This window comes from Bombina bombina, chromosome 5 (assembly GCF_027579735.1).
Source record: "Bombina bombina isolate aBomBom1 chromosome 5, aBomBom1.pri, whole genome shotgun sequence".
Classification (NCBI taxonomy): domain Eukaryota; kingdom Metazoa; phylum Chordata; class Amphibia; order Anura; family Bombinatoridae; genus Bombina; species Bombina bombina.
The window spans coordinates 481295909-481311621 of NC_069503.1; the positions used below are offsets into that span (position 1 = coordinate 481295909).

Consider the following 15713-nt stretch of genomic DNA (forward strand, 5'->3'; position numbering starts at 1 on the left):
GAACCAAAGCCTGTACAAAACAATGAATATCAGGAAGCTTAGAAATTTTTCTCTGGAATAAAACAGAAAGAGTTAAGATTTGTCCTTTCAAGGAACTTGCAGACAAACCTTTATCCAAACAATCCTGAAGAAACTGTAAAATTATAGGAATTCTAGAAGAATGCCAAGAAAATTTATGAGAACACCATGAAATGTAAGTCTTCCAAACTCGATAATAAATCTTTCTAGAAACAGATTTACGAGCTTGTAACATAGTATTATCTATGACAAAGAACTAAGCGTTCAATCTCCATACCTTCAAATTTAATGATTTGAGATCCTGATGAAAAAACGGGACTTGAGATAGAAGGTTTTGGCCTTAATGGAAGTGGCCAAGGTTGGCAACTAGATATCCGGACAAGATCTGCATACCAAAACCTGTGAGGCCATGCTGGAGCCAAAAGCAGCACAAATGATTGCTCCATTATGATTTTGGAGATCACTCTTGGCAGAAGAACTAGAGCCGGGAAAATATAAGCAGGATAACACCAAGGAAGTGTCAACGCATCCACTGCTTCCGCCTGAGGATCCCTGGACCGGGACAGGTACCTGGAAAGTTTGTTGTTTAGATGAGATGCCATCAGATCTAATTCTGGAAAACCCCACATCTGAACAACTTGAGAAAAAACCTCTGGGTGGAGAGACCACTCCCCTGGATGTAAAGTCTGACGACTGAGGTAATCCGCTGCCCAATTGTCTATACCTGTGATATGAACCGCAGAAATTAGACAGGAGCTGGATTCTGCCCAAGCAAGTATTCAAGATACTTCTTTCATAGCTTGAGGACTGAGTTTCACCCTGATGATTGACATAAGCCACAGTTGTGATATGGTCTGTCAGAAAACAAATGAACGGTTCTCTCTTCAACAGAGGCCAAAACTGAAGAGCCCTGAGAAACGCACGGAGTTCCAAAATATGTATTGGTAATCTCGCCTCTTGAGATTTCCAAACCCCTTGCGCTGTCAGAGATCCCCAAACAGCCCCCCAACCTGAAAGACTTGCATCTGTTGTGATTACAGTCCAGGTTGGACAAACGAGAGGCCCCTAGAATCATACGATGGAGATCTAACCACCAAGGCAGAGAGAGTTGAACATTGGGATTTAAGGATATTAATTGTGATATTCTTGTATAATCCCTGCACCAATGGTTCAGCATACAAAGCTGGAGAGGTCTCATGAAAACAAGCAAAGGGGATCGCGTCCGATGCTGCAGTCATGAGACCTAAAACTTCCATGCACATAGCTACTGAAGGGAATGATTGAGACTGAAGGTTCCGACAAGCTGAAACCATTTTTTTTTTTAAATTTATTTTCAAAAAAGCTTTATTGAAGTTGTTATCAATACAAAGAAGAAGAAAAAAATAAATTAATATGAGGGCACAAACTGCCCCCATTACAGCATAAACGTGCACAGTTAAAGGATAGAAAACTCTGTTCCGATCGGTACCAAAAACTCAGAGGGCAACAATAGACCATCATGATACCATATATCTTATACGAAGGAGACTCTATGGTCTCTCAATCTAGAAAAAGAAAGAAGGGAAAGAGTCTAGAAATAAGGTAGAGGGATGGGGAAAGAAGGGGACAAACCAATTTTTAATGTCTCTCGTCTGTTAAGGACAGAGTAATGGACACTGAATCTATCTTGAAACCTAAAAAGGTTACCCTTGTCTGAGGAATCAAAAAACTTTTTGGTAAATTGATCCTCCAATGTCTGAAGAAACAACACAAGTTGATTCGTATGAGATTCTGCAGAACGTAAAGACTGAGCACGTACCAAGATATCGTCCAAATAAGGAAACACCGCAATACCCCACTCTCCGATTACAGAGAGTAGGGCACCGAGAACCTTTGAAAAGATTCTTGGAGCTGTCGCTAGGCCAAAGGGAAGAGCAACAAATTGGTAATGCTTGTCTAGAAAAGAGAATCTCAGGAACTGAAAGTGATCTGGATGAATCGGAATATGAAGATATGCATCCTGTAAGTCTATTGTGGACATACAGTGGATATAAAAAGTCTACACACCCCTGTTAAAATATCATGTTTCTGTGATGTAAAAAATGAGACCAAGATAAATAATTTCAGAACTTTTTCCACCTTTAATGTGACCTATAAGCTGTACAAATTGATTGAAAAACAAACAAACTTATAGGTGGAGGGAAGTAAAAATAAAAAATATGGTTGCATAAGTGTGCACACCCTCTTATTACTGGGGATGTAGCTTTGTTTAGATTTGAGCAATCACATTCAAAATCATGTTAAATAGGAGTCAGTACACAGCTGCCATTATGTAAAATGCCTCTGATTAACCCCAAATAAAGTTCAGCTGTTCTAGTAGGTCTTCCCTGACATTTTCTTAGTTGCAACCTACAGCAAAACCCATGGTTCGCAGAGAGCTTCCAAAGCATCAGAGGGATCTCATTGTTAAAAGGTATTAGTCAGGAGAAGGGTACAAAAGAATTTCCAAGGCATTAGATATACAGGTATACCTCACTTTACAGCGCTTCACTTTACAGCGATTCGCTAATACAGCGCTTTGTGGAGCTGAAGTTCAACCTCCAAGAATCTTTAAATAGTGCTGTAATCATCATGAGATTTTGGAATGGCCCAGTCAGAGCCCAGACCTGAATCCAATCGAAAATCTGTGGGGTGATCTTAAGTGGGCTGTGCACAAGAGCTGCCCTCACAATCTGACAGACGTGGAGTGTTTTTGCAAAGAAGAATGGGCAAATCTTGCCAAGTCAAGATGTGCCATGCTGAAAAACTCATACCCAAAAAGACTGAGTGCTGTAATAAAATCAAAGGGTGCTTCAACAAAGTATTAGTTTAAGGGTGTGCACACTTATGCAACCATTATTTTTTTAGTTTTTTATTTCTACTTCCCTCCAGCTAAAAGATTTCAGTTTGTTTTGCAATTGAGTTGTACAGTTTATAGGTCACATTAAAGGTGGAAAAAGTTCTGAAATTATTTATCTTTGTCTCGTTTTTTTACATCACAGAAACCTGACATTTTAACAGAGGTGTGTAGACTTTTTATATCCACTGTATAATGCCCTTGCTGAACAAAAGGCAGAATAGTCCTTAGTCACCATTTTGAAAGTTGGAACTCTTACATATCGATTCAAAATCTTTAGATCCAAAACTGGTCTGAATGAATCTCTTAAATGGCTTGGACTTATTCCAATTTGAGGAAGGCTTCCAATTGGAAACATATTTCTTGGGGGAAGGATTAGATTTCTGTTCCTTATTTTGTCGAAAGGAACGAAAACAGTTAGAAGCTTTAGATTTACCCTTAGGTCTTTTATCCTTAGGCAAAAAAACTCGCTCCCCCCCAAGTGACAGTTGAAATTATTGAATCCAACTGAGAACCAAATAACTTATTACCATGGATAGAAAGAGATAGCAATCTGGACTTTGAAGTCATATCAGCATTCCAAGATTTAAGCCACAAAGCTCTTCTAGCTAAAATAGCTAAAGACAGATTTGAAATCAATTTTGAGGATATCAAAAATAGCATCACAGATAAAATGATTAGCATGTTGGAGTAAGCAAACAATGCTAGACAAATCAGAATCCAGTTCTTGTTGCGCTAAATGTTCCAACCAAAAAGTTGATGCAGCTGCAACAGCCGCCAAAGAAATTGCAGGCCGGAGAAGATGACCAGCATATAAATAGGCTTTCCTTAGATAAGATTCAATTTTTCTATCTAAAGGATCTTTAAAATAAGTACTATCTTCCGTAGGAATAGTAGTACGTATAGCAAGAGTAGAGATAACCCCATCAACTTTAGGGATTTTGTCCCAAAACTCTTAAGAAACTGCTGGCAAAGGATACAATTTTTTAAACATTTAACAAGGAATAAAAAAAGTACCAGGCCTATTCCATTCCTTAGAAATCATAACAGAAATAGCATCAGGAACTGGAAAAACCTTGAATAACCACAGGAGGTTTATAAACAGAATTTAAACGTTTACTAGTTTTAATATCAAGAGGACTAGTTTCCTCCATATCCAATGTAATCAATACTTTTAATAAAGAACGAATATACTCCATTTTAAACAAATAAGATTTGTCAGTATCAATATCTGAGGCAGGATCTTCTGAACCAGAAAGATCCTCATCAGAGAAGGATAATTCAGTATGTTGTCGGTCATTTGAAATTTCATCAACTTTATGAGAAGTTTTACCAAGACCTTTTACGTTTATTAGAAGGCGGAATAGCAGACAAAGCCTTCTGTATAGAATCAGAAATAAATTCTTTTAAATTTACAGTTATATCTTGTGCATTCGATGTTGAAGGAACAGCAACAGGTAATGAACTACTACTGATTGATACATTTTCTGCATGTAAAAGTTTATCATGACAGCTATTACAAACAGCTGGAGATATAACCGCCACAAGTATACAACAAATGCACTTAGCGCTGGTAGAACCGTTATCCGGCAGCAGAGTTCCAACAGTGACTTCAGAGACAAGATCAGATTGAGACATCTTGCAAATGTAAGAGAAAAAACCTATAAAGCAAAATTATCAATTTCCTTATATGGCAGTTTCAGGAATGGGGAAAAAATGCAAACAGCATAGCCCTCTGACATAGAGAAAAGGCATATAGGAATGGAGTCTTAAATAAAGAAAATATTTGGCGCCAAGTATGACGCACGGCACAAACAGAAAAATATTTTTTTGCCGCCAAAAACGTCCGGAAATGACACACTTGCGTCACAGAAGATGCAACCTTGTGAAGGACTCAGCGTCAACTAAGATGCTGGAAATGACGAAATTGCATCAACGAACGTAACTTTGCGCCAAGAATGACGCAATAAACTTTAGCATTTTGCACCCTCGCAAGCTTAATTCTTCCTGTGAATTTAAAAGGATAGTCAATTTGAAAAAGACTACACCCCAGGTAAGAAAACAGAATTTATGCTTACCTGATAAATTACTTTCTCTTGTGGTGTATCCAGTCAACGGATTCATCCTTTACTTGTGGGATATTCTCCTTCCCTACAGGAAGTGGCAAAGAGAGCACACAGCAGAGCTGTCCATATAGCTCCCCCTCTAGCTCGACCCCCCAGTCATTCAACCAAAGGATAGGAAGAAAAAGGAGAAAACATAGGGTGCAGTGGTGACTGTAGTTTAAACAAAAAAATTTTTTTACCTGACTCAATTGCCAGGGTGAGCCGGGTGCTGGATACACCACAAGAGAAAGTAATTTATCAGGTAAGCATAAATTCTGTTTTCTCTTGTAAGGTGTATCCAGTCCACGGATTCATCCTTTACTTGTGGGATACCAATACCAAAGCTTTAGGACACGGATGAAGGGAGGGAACAAGACAGGTACCTTAAACGGAAGGCACCACTCCATGCAAAACCGTTCTCCCAAAAATAGCCTCCGAAGAAGCAAAAGTATCGAATTTGTAAAATTTGGAAAAAGTATGCAGTTTAGACCAAGTCGCTGCCTTACAAATCTGTTCAACAGAAGCCTCATTTTTTAAAAGCCCGTGTGGAAGCCACTGCTCTGGTAATATGAGCAGTAACAGTTTCAGAAGGCTGCTGGCCATGTGGCCAGCAGTCTCATAGGCCAAACAGATGATGCTTTTCAGCCAAAAGGAAAGAGGTAGCAGTCTCTTTCTGACCTCTCCTCTTACCAGAATAGATAACAAACAGGGAAGATGTTTGTCTGAAATCCTTAATTGCTTGTAAATAGAACTTTAAAGCACGAACTACATCAAGATTGTGCAACAGACGTTCCTTCTTCGAAGGAGGATTAGGACACAGAGAAGGAACAACTATTTCCTGGTTAATATTCTTGTTAGAAACAACTTTAGGAAGAAAACCAGGTTTGGTACGCAAAACTACCTTATCTGCGTGGAACACCAGGTAAGGTGAATCACACTGCAAGGCAGATAATTCTGAGACTCTTCGAGCAGAAGAGATGGCTACCAAAAACAAAACTTTCCAAGATAACAACTTCTATGGAATGTAAGGATTCAAACGGAATCCCTTGAAGAACTGAAAGAACTAGATTTAGACTACATGGCGGAGCAACTGGTTTCTAAACAGGCTTGATTCTGACTAAAGCCTGAGTAAACGCTTGAACGTCTGGTAGCTCTGCCAGACGCTTGTGTAAAAGGATAGACAGAGCAGATATCTGTCCTTTCAAGGAACTAGCTGACAATCCTTTCTCCAATCATTCTTGGAGGAAAGACAATATCCTAGGAATCCTAATCTTACTCCATGAGTAACCCTTGGATTCACACCAACAAAGATATTTCCACCATATCTTATGGTAGATTTTCCTGGTGACAGGCTTTCTAGCCTGAATCAGAGTATCTATAACTGACTCAGAGAAACCACGCTTTGATAGAATTAAGCGTTCAATCTCCAAGCAGTCAGACGCAGAGAAATTAGGTTTGGATGCTTGAACTGACCCTGTATTAGAAGATCCTGCCTCATTGGCAATGTCCATGGTGGAACAGATGACATGTCCACTAGGTCTGCATACCAAGTCCTGCGTGGCCACGCAGGCACTATCAGAAACACCGAAGCCTTCTCCTGCTTAATTCTGGCGACCAGACGAGGGAGAAGAGGAAACGGTGGAAAAACATAAGCCAGATTGAAGGACCAAGGCGCTGCTAGAGCATCTATCAATACCGCCTTGGGATCCCGGGACCTGGACCCGTAGAGAGGAAGTTTGGTGTTCTGACGGGACGCCATCAGATCCAACTCTGGAGTGCCCCATCGCCGAGTCAGCTGGGCAAATACCTCCGGGTGAAAAGTCTTACGACTTAGAAAATCCGCCTCCCAGTTGTCTACTCCTGGGATGTGAATTGCTGAGAGATGGCAGGAGTGATCCTCCGCCCACCTGATTATTTTGGTTACTTCCGTCATCGCTAGGGAACTCTTTGTTCCCCCCTGATGATTGATGTAAGCTACAGTCGTGATGTTGTCCGACTGATATCTGATGAATTTGGCCGCAGCTAGTTGAGGCCATGCCTGAAGAGCGTTGAATATCGCCCTCCGTTCCAGAATGTTTATCGGGAGAAGAGTTTCTTCCAGAGACCATAAGCCCTGAGCTTTCAGGGAGTCCCAGACAGCACCCCAGCCTAACAGACTGGCATCGGTCATTACAATGATCCACTCTGGTCTGTGGAAACATATTCCCTGAGACAGGTGATCCTGAGACAACCACCAGAGAAGAGAATCTCTGGTCTCCTGGTCCAACTGAATTTGAGGAGACAAATCTGCATAATCCCCATTCCACTGTTTGAGCATGTATAATTGCAGTGGTCTGAGGTGTATCTGAGCAAAAGGGACTATATGTCCATTGCCGCTACCATTAGACCGATTGTCTCCATGCAATGAGCAACAGATGGCCGAGGAATGGAATGAAGAGGTGGGCAAGTCGTTAAGAGTTTTAACTTTCTGACCTCCGTCAGAAATATTTTCATTTCTACCGAGTATCAGGGTTCCTAGGAATGGAACTCTTGTGAGGGGGGAGAGAGAACTCTTTTTGATGTTCACCTTCCACCCGTGAGACCTCAGAAAGGCCAATACAATCTCCGTGTGAGACTTGGTTCTTTTGAATTAAGATGTCGTCTAGGTAAGGCGCCACTGCTATGCCCCGCGGTTTTAGAACCGCCAGGAGGGACCCTAGCACCTTTGTGAAAATTCTGGGAGCAGTGGCCAACCCGAAAGGAAGAGCCACAATCTGATAATACTTGTCCAGAAAGGCGAACCTGAGAAACTGGTGATCTTTGTGGATAGGAATGTGCAGGTACGCATCCTTTAGATCCGCGGTAGTCATATATTGACCCTCCTGGATCATTGGTAAGATTGTCCGAATGGTCTCCATCTTGAATGATGGGACTCTGAGGAATTTGTTTAGAATTTTGAGATCCAGGATTGGTCTGAAAGTTCCTTCTTTTTTGGGAACCACAAACAGGTTTGAGTAAAACCCCAGTCCTTGTTCTGCAATTGGAACTGGGTGGATCACTCCCATTGTATGTAGATCTTCTACACAGCGTAAAACGCCTCTTTCTTTGTCTGATCTGTAGACAGACGAGAAATGTGGAACCTCCCTCTTGGAGGAGAGTCCTTGAATTCTAGAAGGTATCCCTGGGCTAAAATCTCTAATGCCCAAGGATCGTGTACATCTCTTGCCCAGGCCTGAGCGAAGAGAGAGAGTCTGCCCCCTACTAGATCCGGTCCCGGATCAGGGGCTACCCCTTCATGCTGTCTTGGTTACAGCTGCGGGCTTTTTGGCCTGTTTACCCTTATTCCAGCCCTGGTAAGGTTTACAGGTTGCCTTGGGCAGTGAAGCGTTACCCTCTTGCTTTGCACCCGGAGAGGATGAAGCAGGGCCGTTCCTGAAATTGCGAAAGGAACGAAAATTAGCTTTGTTCTTTGTCTTAAAGGGCTTGTCCTGAGGGAGAGCATGGCCTTTTCCCCCGGTGATATCTAAAATGATCTCTTTCAATTCAGGCCCAAAGAGGGTCTTTCCTTTGAAAGGAATGTTCAAAAGCTTGGATTTAGACGACACGTCGGCCGACCAGGACTTTAGCCATAGCGCCCCAAAATGGCGAAACCTGAATTTTTCGCCGCTAACTTAGCTATTTGGAAAGCGGCGTCAGTGATAAAATAATTAGCTAGCTTTAGAGCCTTAATTCTATCCATAATTTCCTCATATGAGGTCTCCGTCTGGAGCGAGTCTTCCAGCGCCTCAAACCAGAAAGCAGCTGCAGTAGTTACAGGAATAATGCAGGCAATAGGTTGGAGAAGAAAACCTTGTTGAACAAAAATTTTCTTAAGTAAACCCTCTAATTTTTTATCCATAGGGTCTTTAAAAGCACAACTGTCATCAATTGGTATGGTTGTGCATTTAGCCAGTGTAGAAACAGCCCCCTCCACCTTAGGGACCGTCTGCCACGAGTCCCGCATGGGGTCAGATATGGGGAACATTTTCTTAAAAACAGGAGGGGGGACAAAAGGGACACCTGGTCTATCCCACTCCCTAGTAACGATATCCACTATCCTCTTAGGGACCGGAAACGCATCAGTGTAAACAGTACTTGTCCATTTTACACAATTTCTCTGGGACCACCAAAGGGTCGCAGTCATCCAGAGTAGCTAATACCTCCCTGAGCAACACGCGGAGGTGTTCTAGTTTAAATTTAAAAGCCAATGTATCTGAATCTGTCTGAGGAGGAACCTTTCCTGAATCAGAAACTTCTCCCTCAGACATCAAATCCCTCGCTCCCACTTCAGAGCGTGGTGAAGGTATATCAGATACAGCTACCAAAGCGTCAGAATGCTCATAATCTGTTCTTAAAAACGGTTTGTAGGTAACACGGGCAGTTTAGATAAGAAAGCTGCAAGAGAATTATTCATGACTGCCGCTAGGTCTTGTAATGAAAAAGGGTTAGACGCACTAGAAGTACTAGGCGTCGCTTGAGCTGGCGTAACTGGTTGTGAAACTTGGGGAGAGGCAGACGGGCTACCCTCGTTACCTTCAGTCTGAGAATCATCTTGGGCCACATTTTTAAGTACAACAATATGATCTTTAAAGTGTATAGACATATCAGTACAAGTGGGACACATTCTGAGAGGGGATTCCACCATGGCTTCTAAACACATTAAACAAGGATTTTCCTTAGTGTCAGACATGTTTAACAGACTAATAGTATACACAGACAGGCTGGGAAATCACTTTAATCAAATAAAAAACACAATTTGAAAAAACGTTACTGTGCCTTTAAGAGATAAAAAAGGCACACAATTTTACAAAAACAGTGAAAAATGCAGTAATCCTTTAGAAATTTTCACAGTATGTACCCAGAGCCTTAATAAGATTGCACCACAAGTAGCAAAACGATTAACCCCTTAATGCCCAAACCGGAGCAGCCTAACGCCAACACCCGGTTAAAAACACTACAGCACCTTGCCACAGCACTGCTGTGGCCCTACCTGCCCTTAGGGAACCGATTTGGGGGAATATAGCTTCCTTTAGGCCCTCAAACAGCAGCAGGACACTCCATATGAAGCAGCATGAACTTCGTAATTCTAAATGCGCAACTGAGGTGCGAAATTAGGCCCCTCCCACTCTACTCCGGAGCTGTGAGGCCTAAGAAATCACTCCACCCCAGATAAGAACCCAACAGTACTTTCAAAGTGTCTTTTTGTCTAATAAAGCAATTGATTGCCCTGAATTAGTGTCAACCAGCATAATTAGCCCTGTTATGTAAGCATTCAATTCCAAACTAAGTCTCTGAACATAGCTTACCCTCCCCTCATGGGGATATTGTCAGTCTCTTCTAGCATTATCTCAGTCTTGTCTAGAAATAAAATGACTGAACATACCTTAATGCAGTTCCCCTGCAAACTGTTCCCCCCAACTGAAGTGTTCTGGTACTCCTCAGTCCTGTGTGGGAACAGCAGTGGATTTTAGTTACAACACGCTAAAATCATTTTCCTCTCGGCAGAAATCATCACTTTTCTGCTAGAGAGTAAATAGTACAAACCGGTACCATTTAAAATAAACTTTTGATTGAAGATAATAAAAACTACAATTCTAACACCACATTCACTTTAACCTCCCGTAGAGAGACCCTAGTGCTTAGAGCCGGCAAAGAGAATGACTGGGGGGGTGGAGCTAGAGGGGGAGCTATATGGACAGCTCTGCTGTGTGCTCTCTTTGCCACTTCCTGTAGGGAAGGAGAATATCCCACAAGTAAAGGATGAATCCGTGGACTGGATACACCTTACAAGAGAAATACATTTTATATATATATATATATATATATATATATATATATATTAGAACTTAATAAAAAACAAAGCGCCAAACCATAGCTGAGAGTGTCTTAAGTAATGAAAACATACTTACCAAAAGACACCCATCCACATATAGCAGATAGTCAAACCAGTACTGAAACAGTTATCAGTAGCGGTAATGGAATATGAGAGTATATCGTCGATCTGAAAAGGGAGGTAGGAGATGAATCTCTACGACCGATAACAGAGAACCTATGAAATAGATCCCCGTGAGGAAAACCATTGCATTCAATAGGTGATACTCCCTTCACATCCCTCTGACATTCACTGTACTCTGAGAGGAAACAGGCTTCAAAATTCTGAGAAGCGCATATCAACGTAGAAATCTTAGCACAAACTTCACCACCTCCATAGAAGGCAAAGTTTGTAAAACTGAATTGTGGGTGTGGTGAGGGGTGTATTTATAGGCATTTTGAGGTTTGGGAAACTTTGCCCCTCCTGGTAGGATTGTACATCCCATACATCACTAGCTCCTGGACTCTTGCCAATTACATGAAAGAAATATGAAAAAAATATATAGGATTTATCTATCCCCATTCCCTCTCTCATTGTGTACACCCCTCCTACCCTCCCTCCCCTTCCTATTCTAAAAAATCCATGTGCACACCAATATAACGAACCTGCAGTCAGAGAAACCTCTATGACTAAGCACTAAGCGTTTTAATTTCCATACCATCAAATTTACCAATTTGATTTCCTGATGGAAAAAACAAATCTTAAGATATAAGGTCTGGCCTAAATGGAAGTGACCAAGGTTGGCAACTGGACAACCGAACAAGAACCATATACCAAAACCTGAGTGGTCATGCTGGAGCCACCAGCAGCACAAACTATTGCTCCAAGATGATTTTAAAAAAACCACTCTTAAAAAGAAGAACCAGAAGGTGCCAAAATATAGGCAGATTGATAACTCCAAGGAAGTGTCAATACATACACTGTTTCCGCCTGAGGATCCCCGGACCTGAATAGGTACCTGGGAAGTTTCCTTGTTTAGATGAGATGCCATTAGAACTATTACTGGAAACCCTCACATTAGAACAATTTGAAAAAAAACACATCTGGGTAAAGAGACCATTCTCCCGGATGTAAAGCTTGATTGACAGAGATAATCCGCTTCCCAATTGTCTCAACCTGGGATATGGACCGCAGAAATATAGACAGGAGCTGGATTTTAGCCCAAGCAAGTATCCAAGATACTTCTTTCACAGCCTAAGGACTGAGAGTTCCACCCTGAGTTTTGACATTGTCTGTCTGAAAAACAATAACGTCTCTTCAAAAAGAAACCAAAACTGACGAACTCTGAGAATGCACGGAGTTCAAAAATATTGAATGGTAATCTCGCCTCCTGAGATTTCCAAACCCCTTGTGCTGACAGAGATCCCCAGACAGCCTCCCAACCTAAACTTGCATCTGTAGTGATCAAGGTCCAGGTTGGATGAATCAGAGACCCGTAGACCTATGATGGTGATCTAATCACCAAGTCAAAGAGAGTTGAACATTGGAATTCAAAGATATTAAAAATGATATCCTAGAATCCCTGCACCATTAATTCAGCATAAAAAACTGCAAAGGTTTGATAAGAAAATGAGCAAAGGGAATTGAATCCAATGCTGCAGCCATGAGACCTAAAACTTCCATGCATATAGCTACTGAAGGAAATAGAGACTGAAGGTTCCGACAAACTGAACCCAATATAATTGTCTCCTGTCTGTTAGACATAGACACAATCTATCTAGAAACCTAAAAAAAGGTGACCCTTGTCTGAGCAATTATGGATCTTTTGATAAAAAGATCCTCCAACCATGTCTTAGAAGAAACAACAAAAGTTGAATCGTATGAGATTCTGCAGAACAAAAAGACTGAGCCAGAACCACAAGATCGTCCAAATAAGGAAACACTGAGAACCTTAAAAAGATTTTCAGAGCTGTCGCTAGACCAGAAGGAAAAGCAACAAATTGGTAATGCTTGTCAAAAAAAGAATCTCAAAAAAAATGATATAATATAAGAATAATCTGAATGAAAACAGAAGATATGCATCTATTGTATCTATTGTAAACAAATAATGGCTTACTGACCAAAAAGGCAGAGTAGACCATATAAAACACCATTCTGAAAGAAGGAACTCTTATATGACGAATCAAAAAGATTTTCTATCTTTGGGACAACGAATAGTTTAGGACAAAACCCCAAACGCTGTTCATGAAACGGAACTGGTATGAATACCCCAGATAACTACAGGTCTGAGCAGCGCCTTGAGACCCCAACGGGTAACCAGCCGCGCCTCACAAGTACCCAACACAAACAGATCTGAAACATACTTCAGAAAAGTGTGAGCCTTACTGGAATATGCTAGAGAAAAAACTTCTCAAAGGCGGTTTTACTCTGAATACTATCCCAATCTAAGAAGTTTGGACCCAATTGAACCAAACAAAATTAAAAAAAAAAAAAAAAAAAAAAAAAAAAAGTAAAAACCTGCCCCTTACCAGCTAAGCTGGAATAAAAAACCACACCTATATGCAAATTTGAGCACAAACTTACTTCACCACCTACATGGGAAGCAAAGTTTGTAAAACTGAATTGTGGGTGTGGTGGTGGGCGTATTTATGAGGTTTGGGAAACTTTGCCCCTCCTGGTAGGAATGTATATCCCATACGTCACTAGTTCATGGACTCTTGCCAATTACATGAAAGAAATCAGTGTAACTTACATGCCCAAAAAGGGAGGATAGCAGAATAACGACTTCCAGAGGCTAATCTGCACCAAAGCTCTTAGAGGATTAAATGGTTTTCAAACAACGTCCCTCTCTTGCAGGAAACAATCCATTAAGGACAATAAAAATAATATTCAGCAGAGCACCTCTCTTTGCCTACCTCCATGAACGAGACAAACTACTGATGGGAGGGTAGGGGAAGGGATATTTCAATGCTCTGCTTGGGGTGTCTTTGCCGCCTCTTGGTGGCCAGGTGAAGTATTTCCCATGGTTATGAATGGAATTCGTGGACTCTCACTGCCATTAGAAATAAATCTAACTGTTAACGGCAAAACATACACTTGCAATATCCCTGCAGAGAAACATGCAGCTTTTTTTCCCACCTTCACTCCATTATCTTCTCAAGATGATTAAAGGGACAGTATACTGTAAAATTGTTTTCCCTTAATGTGTTTACAATTGCTTTTTTTTTTATCAACAGTAGAGTATAAAATGCATGAAAATTAGCTTTTTAAGGCTCATTTGTGTATATTACAGCTCTGATTTTGTGTTTTGAAACCACAACCTAATAAAATGGGTTGAGCTTGTAGGTATAATCAGATCTCATTACTTTATCACATTGTGTTCATATAACTGCTTCTTTAACTTATATCTGTCCATAAATGAATTACCAATACTTGGAGAGAATAATGGAAAAACATAATTTATGTAAGAACTTACCTGATAAATTCATTTCTTTCATATTAGCAAGAGTCCATGAGCTAGTGACGTATGGGATATACATTCCTACCAGGAGGGGCAAAGTTTCCGAAACCTCAAAATGCCTATAAATACACCCCTCACCACACCCACAAATCAGTTTAACGTATAGCCAAGAAGTGGGGTGATACAAAAAAGTGCGAAAGCATAAAAAATAAGGAATTGGAATAATTGTGCTTTATACAAAAAAATCATAACCACCACAAAAAAGGGTGGGCCTCATGGACTCTTGCTAATATGAAAGAAATGAATTTATCAGGTAAGTTCTTACATAAATTATGTTTTCTTTCATGTAATTAGCAAGAGTCCATGAGCTAGTGACGTATGGGATAATGACTACCCAAGATGTGGATCTTCCACGCAAGAGTCACTAGAGAGGGAGGGATAAAATAAAGACAGCCAATTCCGCTGAAAATAATCCACACCCAAAATAAAGTTTAAATCTTATAATGAAAAAAACTGAAATTATAAGCAGAAGAATCAAACTGAAACAGCTGCCTGAAGTACTTTTCTACCAAAAACTGCTTCAGAAGAAGAAAACATCAAAATGGTAGAATTTAGAAAAAGCATGCAAAGAAGACCAATTGGCTGCTTTGCAAATCTGATCAACTGAAGCTTCATTCCTAAACGCCCAGGAAGTAGAAACTGACCTAGTAGAATGAGCTGTAATCCTTTGAGGCAGAGTTTTACCCGACTCGACATAAGCATGATGAATTAAAGATTTCAACCAAGATGCCAAAGAAATGGCAGAGGCCTTCTGACCTTTCCTAGAACCGGAAAAGATAACAAATAGACTAGAAGTCTTTCGGAAATCCTTAGTAGCTTCAACATAATATTTCAAAGCTCTAACTACATCCAAAGAATGCAACGACTTTTCCTTAGAATTCTTAGGATTAGGACACAATGAAGGAACCACAATTTCTCTACTAATGTTGTTAGAATTCACAACCTTAGGTAAAAATTTAAAAGAAGTTTGCAACACCGCCTTATCCTGATGAAAAATCAGAAAAGGAGACTCACAAGAAAGAGCAGATAATTCAGAAACTCTTCTAGCAGAAGAGATGGCCAAAAGAAACAAAACTTTCCAAGAAAGTAATTTAATGTCCAGCGAATGCATAGGTTCAAACTGAGGAGCTTGAAGAGCCCCCAGAACCAAATTCAAACTCCAAGGAGGAGAGATTGACTTAACAGGTTTTATACGAGCCAAAGCTTGTACAAAACAATGAATATCAGGAAGACTAGCAATCTTTCTGTAAAAAACAGAATTTATGTTTACCTGATAAATTTCTTTCTCCAACGGTGTGTCCGGTCCACGGCGTCATCCTTACTTGTGGGATATTCTCTTCCCCAACAGGAAATGGCAAAGAGAGA

At 40.7% G+C, this 15713-nt stretch overlaps 1 protein-coding gene across 1 annotated transcript in view; it reads right to left on the minus strand.

Annotated features, from left to right (window-relative positions):
• The window catches only part of LOC128660493 (uncharacterized), a 300304-nt gene that overhangs the window by 72084 nt on the left and 212507 nt on the right, over positions 1-15713 (minus strand). The gene's annotated exons all lie outside the window — the stretch shown is intronic.